The sequence below is a fragment of the Podarcis cretensis genome, assembly GCF_951804945.1.
Source record: "Podarcis cretensis genome assembly, chromosome: 12".
Lineage (NCBI taxonomy): Eukaryota > Metazoa > Chordata > Lepidosauria > Squamata > Lacertidae > Podarcis > Podarcis cretensis.
The window spans coordinates 48,080,943-48,098,192 of NC_137181.1; the positions used below are offsets into that span (position 1 = coordinate 48,080,943).

Consider the following 17,250-nt stretch of genomic DNA (forward strand, 5'->3'; position numbering starts at 1 on the left):
AATACCTGCCCGCGCCTCCGCCTCCTCCTCTCCCTCCTCTCTCTGAACTGCTTTCTCTATGGTTGCCCTCGCTCTCCTCTCAAGGCTCCTCATCAATTCATAGACCATGCCAGGCTGCCCATCTCATTTGGGTCCTTCAGCGGCACAGCTGCAGTATGGCCTAGCGGGAGCAGCGGCGGGCAGAGGGGAGGCCCCAGGCAGAGAAGCTCAGTTCAGCGGCCGCGAGGAGAATGGCGACGGAAGGGCCCGAGGCTCCCACCAGTCCCAGTGGGGAGGGGTTCCCGGGGGTCGAGGCTGGTGAGAGGAGGCCGGAGGGGGGGCGGGCTGGGCAGCCAAGCAACACAGTTGGAGCCTCCCTCCTCCCTGGCCGGCAGGGAGGGAGGGAGAGGAGCTGCTTCCTTTGAAACCCGGGAAATTTAAGGGACATCCATCAATAAGGGACAGCAGCGGGACACGGCACTGGGATAAGGGACTGTCCCTCCAAATAAGGGACGCTTGACAGCTATGACCTCCAGTCAATAGGAACACGAGAAGCTACCAAGTCAGACTGCTATCTAGCTCAGTATTGTCTACACTGATTGGCAGCAGCTCTCCAGGGTATCAGACAGGGGCATCCCTAGCCCTACCTGGAGATGCCAGGAATTGAACCCGGATCCTTCTGCAAAGCAGATGCTCTACCCCCAAGACAAGGCCAATCTCCTCCAAGCAGCTCTCTGCATTCTGGTGTTAATATGCCTACAATCAACGCATGGCAGAGTGTATTTATAATGCAGAAATAAGACTGGAAATGTGTTGAACAACATTCACCCCCTTTAAAAAAACAACACAACTTCACACAATTTTATTCCATTTACCTAGGGCCCTCGGGGAACTCTCACTCTTCCTCATGTAAGGGGAGGAATGCAAAGAAACATTACAGCTAGGTATGAATGTTAAATATAGGGAGGGGGAAATCTACTTGCATAAGTGCTTTCAGGCAAAGATTATACTTATTCAAAGAGAAAGCCTTGTCTTCTAAAGTTCAGCGATACAGATCTGTTATCAAACTTCATTTTGGGCCTCTCCAGGCTGGTGTTTTTGTTTTGTTTTCATAGAATCATAGAGCTGGAAGGGACATGAGAGTCATCTCGTTCAAACTCCCTGCAACACAGGTGTATTTTGCCCATTGTGGGGCTCAAACCCACAACCCTGAAATTAAGAGTCTCATGCTTTACTGACTGAGCTACTCTCACTCCTTTGGTTTTGGTTTTTTGTTTGTTTGTGGGGATATTCTGCAACAGTCTAATTTTTTTTCCATCGTAAATTCGGTTCTCCAAATTTCTTCTGCAATTTGCGAATTTCTTTTTTAAAAAAAATACTCATGAAATTTCTTCAGCATTTGTGTGCATACCTCACATTGTTTTGGTATGAGTTTTTGACTATTGCACACCATTTTTGCAAGTAATTTCTCCTAATGTGAAGTATTTTGGGTATGTTATTTTCATGAACATTTGCTTTTTGTACATATTGTTTTCATTGGGAAACCGCATCAAAAATTCAGAGAAGTATGAGTTTTGAAAGCTAGCTCTGTTTTGGTGCATGTATTGGTTCTTGGAGTGCAGGCTAGCTAGTTTCTCATTCATTTCTCCCCCTTCCCTAATGATCAGGCAGAAATATAAGGAATCAAACAGTCCTTAAGGTATTCTGAACCCAAGTTGTTAAGGGCTTTGCAAATTGATGCAAAGCCCTTGAACTTGGCCTGGCAGCAAATAGTCAACCCATGCAAGCTTTTAAGCATAGGCGTTACGTGCTGGCCATAGTCTGTTACCTCAGCTTCTGGACCAGGCTCAAATTATTTCAAGGAACACCTTAGTAGAGAAGCTCAGAGAAGCAAAGGGGGTTGGGGGAATACAAGATCCTGGCTAACAGAGGAAGCTTCAAACCCCTCAAATTTTAATAATCTTCCTAATAATAAGTTTTCACCCTACTCCTAGACACCAATGGCAAATGAGACTGGCAGCCCTCCCTTGATGAAATGTCACCAACGAACATGATGTTAATGCCGTACATGCATGTGCGATTGCCGCATGGGGCCTCTTCCACATTAATTTCATGCCTTTTCCTGCACAGAAGTGCTTCCCCATGTCAGAAAAGTATGGTGCTTTTAGACTCTCCACTAATAAGTGTACTATTGTAAATTTCACCTCAATGAAAAACTAAAGGATATCATTGGCTACTAGCTATAATGAATCAATGCCTCACTAGATTCAGTGTTATGGCAAAGAACAGAAAGCAACTAATTTGCAATGTTCTTCTACAATTTATGGATTGTTCACAAGTAGCAGCTGACTCTAATCTGCCCTCAGAATTTAATAGCGCAGCACTACAATAGATTGCTTTTTTGTGTGTGTGCCTACAGGACAACAGGTTAAGAAATGGTCAGGTTTGCACAAACCTATCAATAGGGCATCTATCCTAACTTCCAGAGGTTCTTTCTTTCTCGCAATTCTTTTTTTTTTAACACACAAACCTGTGAATGTGCCTGTGGGTTATGGATTTCACTCAGCATGGGTACTGGCAAGAGAACAGTAAAGCTTGCCTTGGTTGTTAGAGGTGTTCATGAAACGTTTATCACCAAGCAGGATAGAGGAGTAAATGGAGGCTGTGCTTTTTCTTCTGCTATGCAGGCTTACCTCTGGCACATTTTCCATTTTACAATATCTTTTTTAAGAAAGAAAGAAAGAAAGAAAGAAAGAAAGAAAGAAAGAAAGAAAGATAGATTTTTAGTTGAGCTTCTGAAATACTTGTATCCCATGTTCTGTTCCCCCCAAGGTGACTTACAAACCATCAGCTGAAAGGAACACAGAATCAATAAAATATCCAAACGTAGCAGCATAAAAGAAGAACTGGCAGCCAAACAGAGCAAACCTAAATGGGGCTGCGGAACCAGGGAGTAAAATATATACAATGCTTTATCAGGGCAAAGGCTTGGGCTGCATTTCTTCTTTTATTTTGCTGCCCCAATCCAGAGCTGATGCAGCAGAGAGACCCAAGGAGCAGGCCTTGAGATACATGGGTTTTGCAGACTTTCTAATGCTCCTCCTCGACCCTCAAATACCCTATTTAATGTCTTTGTGCCGCCCCAAAACTAGGATAGCCTTAAAACATTGGACATATTCATGGAGATAAGACTATCAGTTGCTACTATGCTCTAAGAGTCATTCCACACCAGATCACCTGATTTTAACACTTGACGGCGCTCTCAAATATCAGATTTTGTTTAATTTTTTTTTGGGGGGGGCACGCTGTGGTCTAAACCCACTGAGCCTCTTGGGCTTGCCGATCAGAAGGTTGGCAGTTCGAATCCCTGCAACGGGGTGAGCTCCTGTTGCTCGGTCCCAGCTCCTGCCAACCTAGAAGTTTGAAAGCATGTCAAAGTGCAAGTACATAAATAGGTACCACTCTGGTGTGAAGGTAAACGGTGTTTCCGTGCACTGCTCTGGTTTCGCCAGAAGCAGCTTAGTCATGCTGGCCACATGACCCGGAAGCTGTCTGCAGACTAATGTCAGCTCCCTTGGCCAGTAAAGCAAGATGAGCGCCACAACCCCATAGTTGCCTTTGACTGGACTTAACCATCTGTGGGTCCTTTACCTTTACATACCTATGAGATAACCTCAAATTAATTTTTTAAGGTTTTTTGGTCTGTTTATTTTGATACCAAAATAAGCCCAATTGGTTGAAAAAAAAGTGAATCAGGAGGTGTGTGTGTCCCCCCCCCCAAAAAAAAAAACTGGTGCAGAAATTGCATTAGCCTAAATGGTGTGAAAATTGAAATTTTTAAAAATTTCTCCTGCGCCCAATTTCGGACCCAAAAATCTAAACAAATTATCTCATAGGTATCTACACATAATTATTATTATTATTATTATTATTGAAGAAAATCTGAGTTGTGAGAGCACATGGCATCAGGTGATTTGGCGTGGAATGAGCCCTACTTACAATTTTGGAGAAAGCATGTCTCTGAATACCTGTTCCTGGGACCACAGGTAGGGAGAGTGTTGTTGGGCTCCAGATCTTCATGCGAGCTTCCCATGGGCATCTGACTGTCCACAGAGGACAGTGCTGTGGACTAGCCATGTTACACTTAGCCATGTGTCTATACCTCTTATGTATCTGTTCCACCTTGTAACCTGCGTATTGCCTCTGTATCCCTTTGAATTATGCATTAAAGACTTTGGCAGAAACCAGCCTGGGAGTTAGAGCCCTTTATCTAGGGCCAAGACACTGGCACAGTGAAAAAAAGGTGCTCTTAGTGCTATTATACTAGGAAAAGTGGTGCAGGGATTCACCATGAACACTTCTTGGAATGGCAATGGCGCCCCCCTGAGAGGTGCCAGAACTGGTATATCACTCCCGTTAAATTAGCAAAAATGTATAAGACATGTAACAAATGTTGGAAATGTAAGGAAAGGGAAGGGTCATTTTATCATATGTGGTGGGAGTGTAAGAAAGTAAAAGGCTTCTGGGAAATGATATATAATGAGTTGAAAAAGATGTTTAAATATACGTTTGTGAAGAAACCAGAAGCCTTTCTGTTAGGAATTACAGGAAGAGAAATTAATAGAAGTGATTATAAACTTTTTCAATATGCAGTGACTGCGGCAAGAATTTTAATGGCTCAAAAATGGAAACAAGAAGAATTACCAACATTGGAAGAATGGAGACGGAAACTGATGGACTTTGCTGAATTAGATAAACTGACAGGAAAAATTAGATATCAGAAAGATCACAAGTTCACACAGGACTGGAGAAAGTTTACGATTTATCTGGAAAATATTTGTGATGAACAGACAACGCTAGTTGGATTTAAAGAGGCTTTGTGACGAGAAAGGGTATTGTAAGAGGGATAAGAGCTGTAAAGATTAATTAACTGGCAATACAAATATAAAGGAAATGTGAAATAAATTTAAAATTATGAGGATTGTGGAGGGAGCGGGGGGAAGTCCAAAAGAATTTTGTATTATAGTGGATATGAAATGTGTTATTTAAATTTGTAAAAGAAAATTTTCCTAAAAAATTAATAAAAAAAAAAAAGAGAGAGGTGCCAGAACTGAGTTCCGGAGAGTTCCAGCTGAAAACAAGCCCTGGGTGTTCTTGTTATTAGATAAAAAAAAATGTTATGGCTCTGCACAGCCACAAAGAGAGCTTAGTGTTGATGCTAGCTGCATGGCCTATGGTCCTTTCATCATTTCAAAGATTTTGTTTCCCCCCCACTTGCTCTCTTGGCGGGAGGATTGGCAAATACAAAATCTTATTACTTAAGTGCTTCCATTTATTCATTTCTTCAGAAAACAATTTCCCTCAACACCACAGCTGACAGTTCAGTAGCCCCACGCTTCCTCAGGGCCCAGCAATGGCAATATATTTTAATTATTTTAAAATATTTATAGCTTCGCTCCTATCTCCGAGCTCTCATTAACAGCGCTGGGAACCTCTTCCATTAGACGCTGTCATTATGCAGAGATTTATTTTTGTGTCATAGCCTGAGCTTGTGTTTGAAAGCTAAGCTTTCTCCCTTCCACCTTGGCTCAGGCTTCAGATTGTGTTAAGTTGTGGGTTGACATAGCAGACGACACAGCGATTTCTCCAAGTAGCTCTTTATTTTGTAAGCTGGAATAGAACTGACTGCAAACAGCTCAGCTGGCCTGCTTTTATAGGCAGCCGGCTGTCAACATTGTAGCAACAACAGCCCAGAGTTCCCGCCTAAAATAACTGACGTGGACCTGAGTGAAAACTATCTACAGACCTGAGTGAAAACTATATACAGTATCCCCCTGCTGGCCCAGGGTGAAACTTCACTACATAACACCGCTCCCCACCGAGATAAGGCGTTAGTTACAATCGTAATGGTTTCCTTATATACAGCACTACGCGTAATGGTTCAATTAGGCACAAAAGCATATCGGTTACATTTCCCATACTTAGACCAACAGTGATACATGTCCAACAACATAGTCCTTTAAATATGTTGGGCGCTTGGGAACTCTGCCAGACCGCCGGGGACTGGTAGCCAAGTCCGGAGGGCCACACAGTTCTTGCTGAGGCTGTGGTGCGACCCTAGGTGGCGTTGGAACCAACTCCCCTGGATCCGCTGCTGTGGGTGGAGCCTCCGCAAGTGGAGTGGTCTGAGTCTGTGGTAAGTCTGGCAGACCCTCTGAAGCGGCTTGGTTCGGCTCCACGCTGGCAGTTTGCGAGGGAGGTGTAGGTGGGGCCTCGCCATCTGTACGTGTCTCTTCTGGAGCCGCAAGCGCAGTTGGGGGCACCTCGGTAGTGTCCAAGTCCCCAACCCTGCGCCTAAGCTGGTCTATGTGCCGTCGCCACAAGCGTCCGTCTTCGAGTGCCACCTGGTACGAGCGAGGTCCAGTGACTCCCACTACTGTGGCTGGCACCCAAGGAATGTCCCCCACATAGTTCCGGGCAAAGACCTGGTTTCCTGGGACAAATGACCGTGGCACGTTGGCACAGCCTGGGGGTTCAGCCACGGCAAAGTCCGGGTGTAGCCGGTCGAGCGGTGACCTGAGGCGGCGGCCCATAAGCAGTTCAGCAGGACTCCTCCCTGTGGCCGCATGAGGGGTGATGTGTTGATAGGCTTGGGCAAGGTCCAGCTTAGCAAAGACCTTACCCTCACCCAGGGAATGCAGCAGGTGTTGGACAACAGGAACCGGATAAGCGTGCTGCTGAAGTGCCTTGTTCATCGTGCACTTGTAGTCAGCACAGATTCTCACCGACCCATCTGGCTTGACAGGCGTGACGATGGGGGTTTCCCACTTGGCGTGGTCAACCGGCTCCAAAACTCCTTGGGCGATCAGTTTGTCCAGTTGTTCGTCCACCTTAGCCTTGAGAGCAAAGGGAACCCGGCGTGGCTTTAGCTTGATGGGGGCGACTTGTGGATCAAGGCTAAAGGAGATGGGCGTACCTGTATATTGCCCCAAGGTGCCGTCAAAAACCTCGGCAAAGTCTTTGACCAGACCCTCAGTCTCTGCGTTAGAGATGCAGTTGATGCCGGTGACTTCCACGCCGATGGCATCAAACCAGTCTAGCCCTAGGAGGCTTGGCCGCTGACCTTCGACCACCACCAACCGGAGCAGGCCCGAAAAATCCTTGAAGGCGATCCGGAACCGGCCAACGCCTACCACGGGAATGTCGTTTCCCTGGTAGTCTCTCAGGTGTACGCGGTGAGAGTCGAGTTGCCTTTTGGACACTCTGGGTACAGTCTTTTGATGGTGCTCCATGACACGATGGACAGGGCAGACCCGGTGTCGATCTCCATGTCACATGGAGCTCCTTCAATGAGCACCGTGACGTTCAGCTTGCGTCGCGTAGGCGAGTCGGTTTGGCCAATCGTGGTTCCAGACGGGCAGCGGCAGTTGGTGAGAGCGAAACAACTTTCCTTGGCAGACTGGAGTGAAGACTTGGACTTGCGAGTCGATGAAGGGGGGGGTGTCAGATGGAGCCGATCGGCAGACCTTAGCGATGTGGCCCCTTCTGGAACACTTCCTACAGATGGTGTCTCTGAATTGACACTTGGCACGGGAATGGTTGCCTCCGCAGCCGGCACATTCCGGTTGGCCCTTGGACTTCTGTTGGAACTTCCTGCGCTCCCGCTTTGTCTGGTGCACGTCATCGTCTTCACTGGAGGATGCCTCATCACTGCTGGCCTCTTCATGATGCACCGGAACTGGCTCCCTAGCAAGACGCGGGTTGCTGGACTTGCGGATCTCCTGGGCGGAGCGTTCAGCAGCTTCGGAGGCCGCAGCCTCCTCAATGGCTTTCTGTAGCGTGAGGTCTGGCTTGGCGAGGAGACGTCGTTGCAGATGGATGTCCCGGACCCCGCAGACGATTCGATCCATCAGGGCATCGTCTAAGTCTCGGAACTCACAGTGCATTGCAGCCTGTCGCAGGGCGGTGGTGTAGTTGTTGATTGACTCCCCCTCTGCCTGGTTCCGGTGGTAGAACGCATGGCGGGCAGCAATCTTGGACGGCTTTGGTGCGTAGTGGTTGCGGAGCTTCTCTTGGATCGTGTCCCATGGTGTTGACTGGACTGCTTCAGGCACAACCAATGCTCGGGCCGTCTCAAACACCTCAGGCCCACAGAGGCTGAGGAATAGGCCCCGCTTCCGATCCTTTGATACTGCTGTCAGCTCGTTGGCTTGGAGGTAGCAGTCGAACCGAGCGAGGTAGGAGTCCCATGATTCAGAGGCTGGAGCAAACGGCAGTAGAGGCACAAGTGAAGCCATGATTCCGATGCCGGTGTGAAGGGCGATGGATGGAACACAGTGCTCTTAGCCAGAACAGTCAGCTCTGAATTGGTTCTGTCCAGTGATTTCGCTCTGTGATTTCGCTCTGTGATTCAGCTCAATTCAGAGGCTGGCCGCATCTGGCTGTGCTCTGATGTCCATCGATCCCATCCTCGTCGCCAGTGTTAAGTTGTGGGTTGACATAGCAGACGACACAGCGATTTCTCCAAGTAGCTCTTTATTTTGTAAGCTGGAATAGAACTGACTGCAAACAGCTCAGCCGGCCTGCTTTTATAGGCAGCCGGCTGTCAACATTGTAGCAACAACAGCCCAGAGTTCCCGCCTAAAATAACTGACGTGGACCTGAGTGAAAACTATCTACAGACCTGAGTGAAAATTATATACAGTATCCCCCTGCTGGCCCAGGGTGAAACTTCACTACATAACAGATTGAATGGAAAGGCCAATGGTTTTGTGGAAACTGCTCCTTCTGCCATTTCAGACCCTCCAAGTGTCCCTATTTTCCAGGGACGGTCCCAGATTTACAGAAGCCGCCCCAAATTTGATCCCAAAATGTCCCCATCAGAGCAATGTTGGAGGGTAGGGCATTCACAGTAAAGACCTGAGATCCAATCCTCCAAATGGCCTCACAATAACAAACATACTGGTAATTTAAATTTTACCTGTCCATTAAAATATATGTGTATATCCCATCCTGCTTCTGCGAGGCACATTCTTCACACAAGCTAGTCTTCTACAATTCTCTCACAGGCCTGGCCAGTTACATTTGCTGCTTTTCAGAGAAACATCCATCAGCTTTCATCTCGTTTCCCTCAAGCTTGCTACTGTTAATAATTTATCCCCTATTTATTATCAGCATTTGAATGTGCGGGTCTCCCGTTTGATTATGAATAAGGAAACAACGAAAAGGTGGGGGACATGACACCTTTGATCCTGAGGGGAAATTAACGTTAAGGGCAGACTTGTGACAGAAAGAAAAAGTAAGTGGGGGGAAATCAGAATTGTCTATTGGGGTAAAATAATGCGGTAAAACAATCAAGCAGTATATAGATTTTAGGAAATAAATAAATCTTCTCTCTGCAGACTCAAATTCTCTGGTGAGCATAGCTGAAACCTTCTTTCTGCTTCAGCCATTGGTAAGTGTCAAGGCTCTGTCACCTTCTTATGACAGACATACATTACAATTGGTTTTTTGATGTTAAAGTTTGGCCACTGGTTTAGATACAGTTTTCAGTAATTTAAAAGGGAAAAACATATTTAAATATATTTTTAAATGCCTATTTAAATTTGTATAGTGAGAGGAACACTTTTTTAAAAATTTGCAGAGTGACATAGAAAAGGGAAGGGATTGTGGGTAAAAATTCTTGATTGATTGATTGATTGATTGAATTTATATGCCGTCCTATACCCAGAGGTCTCAGGGCGGTTCACAGAACAAAATCAAAATATAAAAGCACAATATATACATGCAATAAAAATGCAAAAGTGACACAGGCTGGAAATACTTACTTCGCCAAACCTTTATTAGGCATTACAAATGTAGGCCATCATAAAACATCCATATATAAAATTGTAAAATATATACAGATAAACAGCCATGCAAAATATATAATGACAAGGATTTTCATTGGGATTTCTTCCGCTAAACAGTGCCATTCACCACTCTAAGGGATACTATTGACAAAAACCCAGCCACCCAGTTACATCAGATAGAATCTGATTACCGTATTTTTCGCCCTATAGGATGCACTTTTTCCCTTCCAAAAATGAAGGGGAAATGTGTGTGCGTCCTATGGGGCGAATGCAGGCTTTCGCTGAAGCCTGGACAGTGAGAGGGGTCGGTGCGCACCGACCCCTCTCGCTCTCCAGGCTTCAGGAGAGCCCCAGCGCCAGCCCCACAAGGTCGGGGGACAGCGGGGAGGCGGAACGCCGCCATCCCGCTGTCTCCCGATGTGGTTTGGAGGCTGACGGCGGGGAGACGCGTGCTTCTCCCCACCGCCAGCCCTGCAAGCTCCCGGGACAGCGGGGAGGCGCAGCGCGTCTTCCCGCTGTCCCCGGACCTGGTCTGAAGATGAGCAGCAGGGAGAAGCGCTCTTCTCCCCGCTGCCAGCCCCACAAGTGCCTAGGGGGGAAATAATTTTTTTTTCTTTATTTCCCCCCCCCCCCAATAAACTTGGTGCGTCCTATGGGCCGGTGCGTCCTATGGGGCGAAAAATACGGTATTTTCATTTTGCCATGGTGTTAGACTACTCAAAAAAGGGGATAGTATGTGTTTGCGTAGCTGGTTGTACAATGGACAGTAGAAAAGAATATGTTCTACAGCGTCCAGCACATTCAAAGAACATCCGCAATGTCCATCTTTCTGGGGATGTTAAAATATCTGCCCTTGACAAAAGCTATTTAAATTAGAGAAATGCTTTTCAAAAATTTGCAGGGTGACATAGAAAAGGGACGGAATTGTGGGTGAAAACATGCAAAAGTGACACAGGCTGGAAATACATTTGCCCGTGTCACAGATATCACTGCTATAAGTACATTCTTCATGCTGCCTACTTGATATAAGCCTTTCGCCAAACAGGTACCCTCCATTTGCTTTGGAGTCTAACTCCCAGCATCCCTGAACACTGGCCACGTTGCCTGGGGATAATATTCATAATAATTTATACCTTGCTCATCTGACTGGGTTGCCCCAGCCACTCTGGGCAGCTTCCAACAGAGTATTAAAAATACAATAAAACATCAAACATTAAAAACGTCCCTAAACAGAGCTGCCTTCAGACGTCTTCTAAAGATTGTACAGTTACTTATCTCCTTGGCTTGGGGTTTGAATAACTCCACACCCTCTATATAAGGGTCTGGTGACTTCTGTTTCAGTGTATCCGAAGAAGTGTGCATTTACAAGAAAGCTCATACCAATAAAAAAACTTAGTTGGTCTCTAAGGTGCTACTGGAAAGAATTTTTTTATTTTGTTTTGACTACGGCAGACCAACACGGCTACCTACCTGTATCCATACCCTCTGACGTTTATCCAATGAAAATAGGGACATCCTAGGGGAAAGCGGGACATTCTGGGATCAAATCAGAAACTGGGACAGTTTCTGTAAATCTGGGACTGTCCCTGTAAAATGGGGACACTTGGGAGGGTCAGGGACTACACCAGGGGTTGGCAATGTATGGCCCATGGGCCGGATATGGCCCAAGAAGATTGTTTTACCGGACCATGAGCCGCCTGCAAACCGAGCTGCCCGCACAGTGAGTCCCCCGTGCGCTGTACTAAACTGGCTCAGCATGCCACAGGAACTCGCCGAGCGGCGCCGGAAATCACATCTGCGCATACGCAGATACTGGAAATCGCTTCTGTGCATGTCCAGAGGCCGAAAATCACGTCTGCACTGGCGTCTGGGCATGCGCAGAAGCAATTTCCGGCACCGCGGACATGCGCAGACGCGATTTCCGGCGTCACGCTGCGTCGGTCCGGCCTACGGACGATCTCTGTGGGAGTGATCCAGCCCATGGCCAGTAAGACTTGCTGACCCCTGGACTACACACTGCTCTCAACACCCCTTGAGAGTCATCTGCTGGAATAGTAGAGTTAAGATCTTGGTGGATGCCAGTGATTTTGTCCTCAAAGTGCTTTGCAAACAAGTCACAGCCAGCTATTGCATGGACAGGCGGAGTCCCCCAACCCGTGGGCAGCTCTGTGTGGAATAACGACTCAAGACAAGGTACTATGGGATTAAAATTGGCCACAACTTTATTATGTTTCAGATGTGGGCAGACCTTGGCTCAGGCATTGGGCGTTTATCTTTCCCAGTCCCCCGCCGCGGATCTGGGTAACATCAGGGTTATCCAGAGTGTGTGGGGGGATGGGCTGGCTCTGGAGAACATATGTTCAAGCAGAGAGAGCCTGCCCCCATTACACCGCCGTCGCAGGGCAATGACAACCTCTAGGCATACGGCCAAAGCCTCCCCTCAAAACAACCCCTTCAACGGGGAACCCTGGTATCGCCGCCGCAAAGAGAAGGGGTTGTGTGGGTCACTGTTACACACCCATCCCCATTTAGGGAAGACAGACTAAAGGGTTCCGCCCAAGGCCTGATACCGCCAAAGTTGTGACGTTTTGCTACGGGAAAGGCGAAACCTGCCAATACAGGGGAATTCCTTTCCGGCCCTTCAACAGCGACCCTGACATAGCAGCATCCGTGTACCTGTGGAGAAAAGGTTAACCTGCAAAAGAAATCTTAACTGAGGGTGGGTAGGGTGGGAGAAGCTCTGGAGCCAACTGACGATTCCCAGGTAAGATCCTCCCCCTATTGTGTGGGCAGGGTGGTCCCTCCCCCTACCTGGCCTGATTACCTTGGCAACACCTCCCCAGGCGGGATTGGGCGACTGGCTGAGGTAGGCAGAGACCTCCAGGTATCCCACCTGGGGGGAGGCGAAGCCAAGCCTGTGCTAATGGTGCCACATAGGGTCCCAGGGGCTGTGTGCAACCGCGCAAAGGGCACCCCCCCCCCCCGTTTGATGTGGGGAGTGGTCATCGTCACTTCTACCATCTCCTTTGGGGCAGACTGTAAGAGGCCCCACACTACCTGGAAAAGCTCTTCTGGATGCAAGGATGCAACAGAGGCAGCGAAGTATGCTTTCTTTGCTGCCTTCACCGCCACTAGGTAGGCTTGATGATGCGTTCAATCGCATTCGACTGAAGTTTCCTTTTCATATTTTAAAAAACCCTGGAATAATTGTTCAGTCCTAAGGGAGAAGAACGTAATAAACCTTGCTGCCTGTCCCCGCTCACTTTTTAAACTAGATAATTGCTTTCTTATGCTACTGTTGGGGCTGGTATGACTTAACTATTTAGATAAGGAGCTCGCGGACTGAAAAGGAAAAAAAGAGAAGCCGTCATTTGGCTCTACAAGTTATTGCCTCTGCTGATTAGTTGTAATGACGGAAACCTCCGACATTTGCATAACAAGAGGAAGCTGGCAGCGTTGGGAAGCAGCAGAGAGACTACCTGACTACCTGAACAAATGCTTTGGGGCCAGGCTTGCCACAAAAAAGCAACATGGTTTGTTTTTTTTAATTATAATTTTCCTGTAGTTATTTTCACAGAGTTCTGGTACATTTCAGATCAGGGGGTGCGTATGTATGTATGTATGTATGTATGTATGTATGTCACAGAGTACTTCCTTCTTTTGACCTTGAGAAATGGTGCAGTTAGAAGCTGCCTAATTCTGAGCCAAACCACTGGTCCATCTTAGTACTTAGTACTTGGCATAGTACTGCTTACACAGACTGCCAGCTCTTCTCCAGGGTTTCAGGAAAGTGTCTCCCCTCCCAGCCCTGCATGGAGAAGCTGGGGGTTGGAACTGGGACATTTTACATGCAGAGCATGCTCTACCAACTGAGATAGCCTACAGGCCTTCAAAAATAAATCTGACACATGATTTGGGGGAAATGTAAAGTCCTTAATTGCCTGATCTACACTGTCTGAATCATGACCATAGTCATGAATAAACCTCCATCAAATGAAAGATTAACTATGGTTATATTCTTGAGACTTAAATTAGATTTGTTTTTAGATTTGCCCCTAAAAGGGGTGCAAAACCCAGATAAGCTGCAATGTACATCCAGTCTTATCTTTCCAGATTCTCACCTTTGCTTACAGCAGAGATAGAGAACTTGCTGTTGGACTCCAATGTCCATCAACCCCAGTCTGCATGGTCAGTGGTCAGGGATGATGGGAATATTGGTTGAGCCAGATCTGGTGGGCCACAGGTTCTCCATCTCTGATTTACTGCATTCATAAGCAATTCAACAAAAACATGAATTAAGTGTTGAAATTCATCTTTTAGCATCATATATGAAAATGCCCACATAGTCACTGGAATGCTTCTTGCTGAGATAACTGCCCTTCTAAACAAAGATCTGCTTCTCAAGTTACTGATGGAGTAGAAGACTCATTTTGTGGTGGTGGTGAGCTGATCAGCAATTGAGATTGGGGAGGGTTGCTATAAATGAAATGGCAAAATCTAGTCTCAAGTGTTAGAGGTGGAAGAGGGGTAGAGCAAGAATGAAAGCTGAGGCTGCGATATTGCGCCTTCCTCGTTGTAGTTCCACCCCCAATGTGGCAGGATGCAATCACATTATGCAGTGTGAGCAGGATTTCTGCCAATGCACACCTTCATACTGTGAGTGGAGCTATAGCTATGGCCTTCCTGACTTGGCATCATCTGTTATGTTGTAAAATCTTGCTCATCATTTTGTGGGTGGAATGTGGGTGGCTGAGGAACAATGGAAAGGACTGCTAACGCTTACAGCTTGCTCAGTTATTTGTACCGCATGAGTGAACCAAACACCAGCACAGTGAGTTCAAGGTCTTACTGCAATGCCATATCCCATTTCATAACTGATACAAGATGGTTTGAATTACTGTCTAAACGCTAGCATTTCCACAAGGTATGTATTTCAGCAAGTTTCCATTTCATCTGGATGTGTAAGAGTTGGCTTAGTGTCCCATCAATTAAGAATGTCCTTCCTATATTAATACGTCTACCACAAGCTCCTTGACATGGTGCTCAAGAAAATTTATTAGACCTTTCTGTTTTAGCAAGTACTTCTTTAAGTTAATTGTGCTGCCATAGAGTTGCTAGATAGCTCCAAGTTTAAGGGAGATAATATATTTTAAACCAGAGATAAGAACCTGTTTCTCTCCAGATGTTGTTAGACTCTAATTCCCATCAGCTGTAGCTCATTGACATGTCCAGTGGTCAAGGATTATGGGCACTGTAGTCCAACAAAATCTGGCAACCAAGGCCTCCCATCCCTGTTTAAAAATATTGCCTCCTATTCTAGAATATTGCAGAATACCACAGTTCCACTGACTGTCCTTGTGGCTTCACATTTTAGAGTCCCATGGCTCCATACAGGACACAGTGAATTCATCCTTTTGGTGTACTGTCTAGGTAACGTAGTAGGGGGAAAGAGCAGAGTGGGCTGGGAAGGGGACAAGATGGATCCATTTTGGTTTGGCCCCAACTCTGGAGGGATCTTTCTTTAATGGATCTAGGGACACTCAAATTCAGTGTCCGAACTCCGCCATTTTTGGGTCTCATACCCTTCGACTGGTGGATGCTGACAGGGATTGTGAGAAAGGCGTCAGGTTGACCTTGCTTATCTTGGCTTCCTCTTCCACGTGATGTTAATCTTGTGGAGCAAGAAACACATAGAGACAGGCTCAAGTGTGTTCAAAAACTCCTTTGTATATTGTACAGTGGTACCTCGGGTTACATACGCTTCAGGTTACATACGCTTCAGGTTACACACTCCGCTAACCCAGAAATAGTGCTTCAGGTTAAGAACTTTGCTTCAGGATGAGAACAGAAATCGTGCTCCGGCGGCATGGCGGCAGCAGGAGGCCCCATTAGCTAAAGTGGTGCTTCAGGTTAAGAACAGTTTCAGGTTAAGTACGGACCTCTGGAACGAATTAAGTACTAAACCCGAGGTACCACTGTATCAGAAACTGCTCATGAATATTTGTTCAGAAGGCCTACAAAAAGAAAACAGCCTTTCCAATCAATTGCCCTGTTCCATCACTTCAAACCTTAGGAATGTTGGAGGAATTCATGTGATATGTTTTGTGTTTGTTTGTTTTTTAAGCGAATGAATCTGATTTGCACTCCCCAGACTAATAACACAGGGCAGAACACAGTTATCCTTCAGGTTTCTTTGCACTTATCCAGATTTTGAGCTTCAGGTATTGGCTCAAAGAATGTACCAAAACATTGATGAAAATCCATGTTTTTGGTTCATACGCATGCACAAATGCGTAATTTGGGAGAAAATGATTTTTTTAAGGCGTATTCCATGGGGGAAAATGTTCAAAATAAAGCAAATTCCCATTCATTTTTTAAAAGAAAAATTACAGATTGATGCAGAATTGGATGGGATTGACCTGTGAAAGTAGCATGGACCATAAATAGAGAGACTTAATATGACCAAAGACTATATCAGAATTATATTTATAAGTGAGTATATATGATGTATTTTGATAAAGATTAGGCTGTGCACTGGATTTGATTGAAGCAAGCTGATTCAAGAGGGTTTGAGCTTCAGGCTGTACTGAATTGTCTGGGTCAAGTTAGGAGTTCTGGTGTGAACTGGGGCTGTCAGTGGGTGCGGGATCAGGTGGGAAGGCTACAGTCCCCAGCAAGATGCTCGCCCCACAGGGAAGGCGCTTGCAAAGCAGCACCCTGCAGGATTGAACCCTCCTGCTCTCTGTGGTCAGGGAAGGAGATGAAGCATTTCCTTCTCCTGTCGCCCACACAACTTTGCATTTAATTAGACCCGTCCTATAGTCCTATTATTAATTTAGTGATTAAATTTATGTGGCACCCTTCATCTGAAGATCACAGGGAGGTTCACAACAGAAAAATGCAAAATGAGAATACAAAACACACAATAAAATGAAAAAAACAAATTACCGGTAATAACCCCGTCCCCACTAGCACATTTAAAAAGCCATAGAATGTTAATCAGACAAACACTGGTTAAAGAGAAACATTTTCGCTTTGCATCCAAAGGTATGTAATGAAGGTGCCAGGCGAGTCTCCATGAGGAGAGCATCCCACAGACAGGGAGCCACTGCAGAGAAGGCCCGTTCTCGTGTTGCCACCCTCTGGACCTCTTGTGGTGGAGGCACAAGAAGAAGGGCTTCAGATGATGATTGCAAGGTCTGGGTTGGTTCATATGGTGAGAGAGGCATTGCAGTCCTGAGCCGTTTAGGGCTCTATAGGTCAGAACCAGCACTCTGAATTGGGCCCGGAAACAAATTGGCAGCAAGTGCAGTCAGGCCAAGACAAACGAATAATAATAATAATAATAATAATTTATTATTTGTACCCCGCCCATCTGGCTGGGTTTCCCCAGCCACTCTGGGCGGCTTCCATAGAAACC

The 17,250-nt window shown here is 46.3% G+C and overlaps 1 long non-coding RNA gene across 3 annotated transcripts; it reads left to right on the forward strand.

The window, feature by feature from the left end:
- The first annotated feature begins 5,243 nt into the window (after nt 1–5,243).
- LOC307199565 lies at nt 5,244–16,255 on the forward strand. Of its 3 annotated transcripts, none has more exons than XR_013832064.1 (4): nt 5,244–5,591; nt 8,739–9,437; nt 12,433–12,965; nt 16,212–16,255. It is a non-coding gene; the product is annotated as an uncharacterized lncRNA (long non-coding RNA). The 3 variants fall into 3 exon arrangements; XR_013832066.1 differs by lacking the exon at nt 16,212–16,255 and having other exon boundaries at nt 8,739–9,206; nt 9,381–9,437; nt 12,433–14,158; XR_013832065.1 differs by lacking the exon at nt 16,212–16,255 and having other exon boundaries at nt 12,433–14,158.
- The last annotated feature ends 995 nt before the right edge of the window (nt 16,256–17,250 follow it).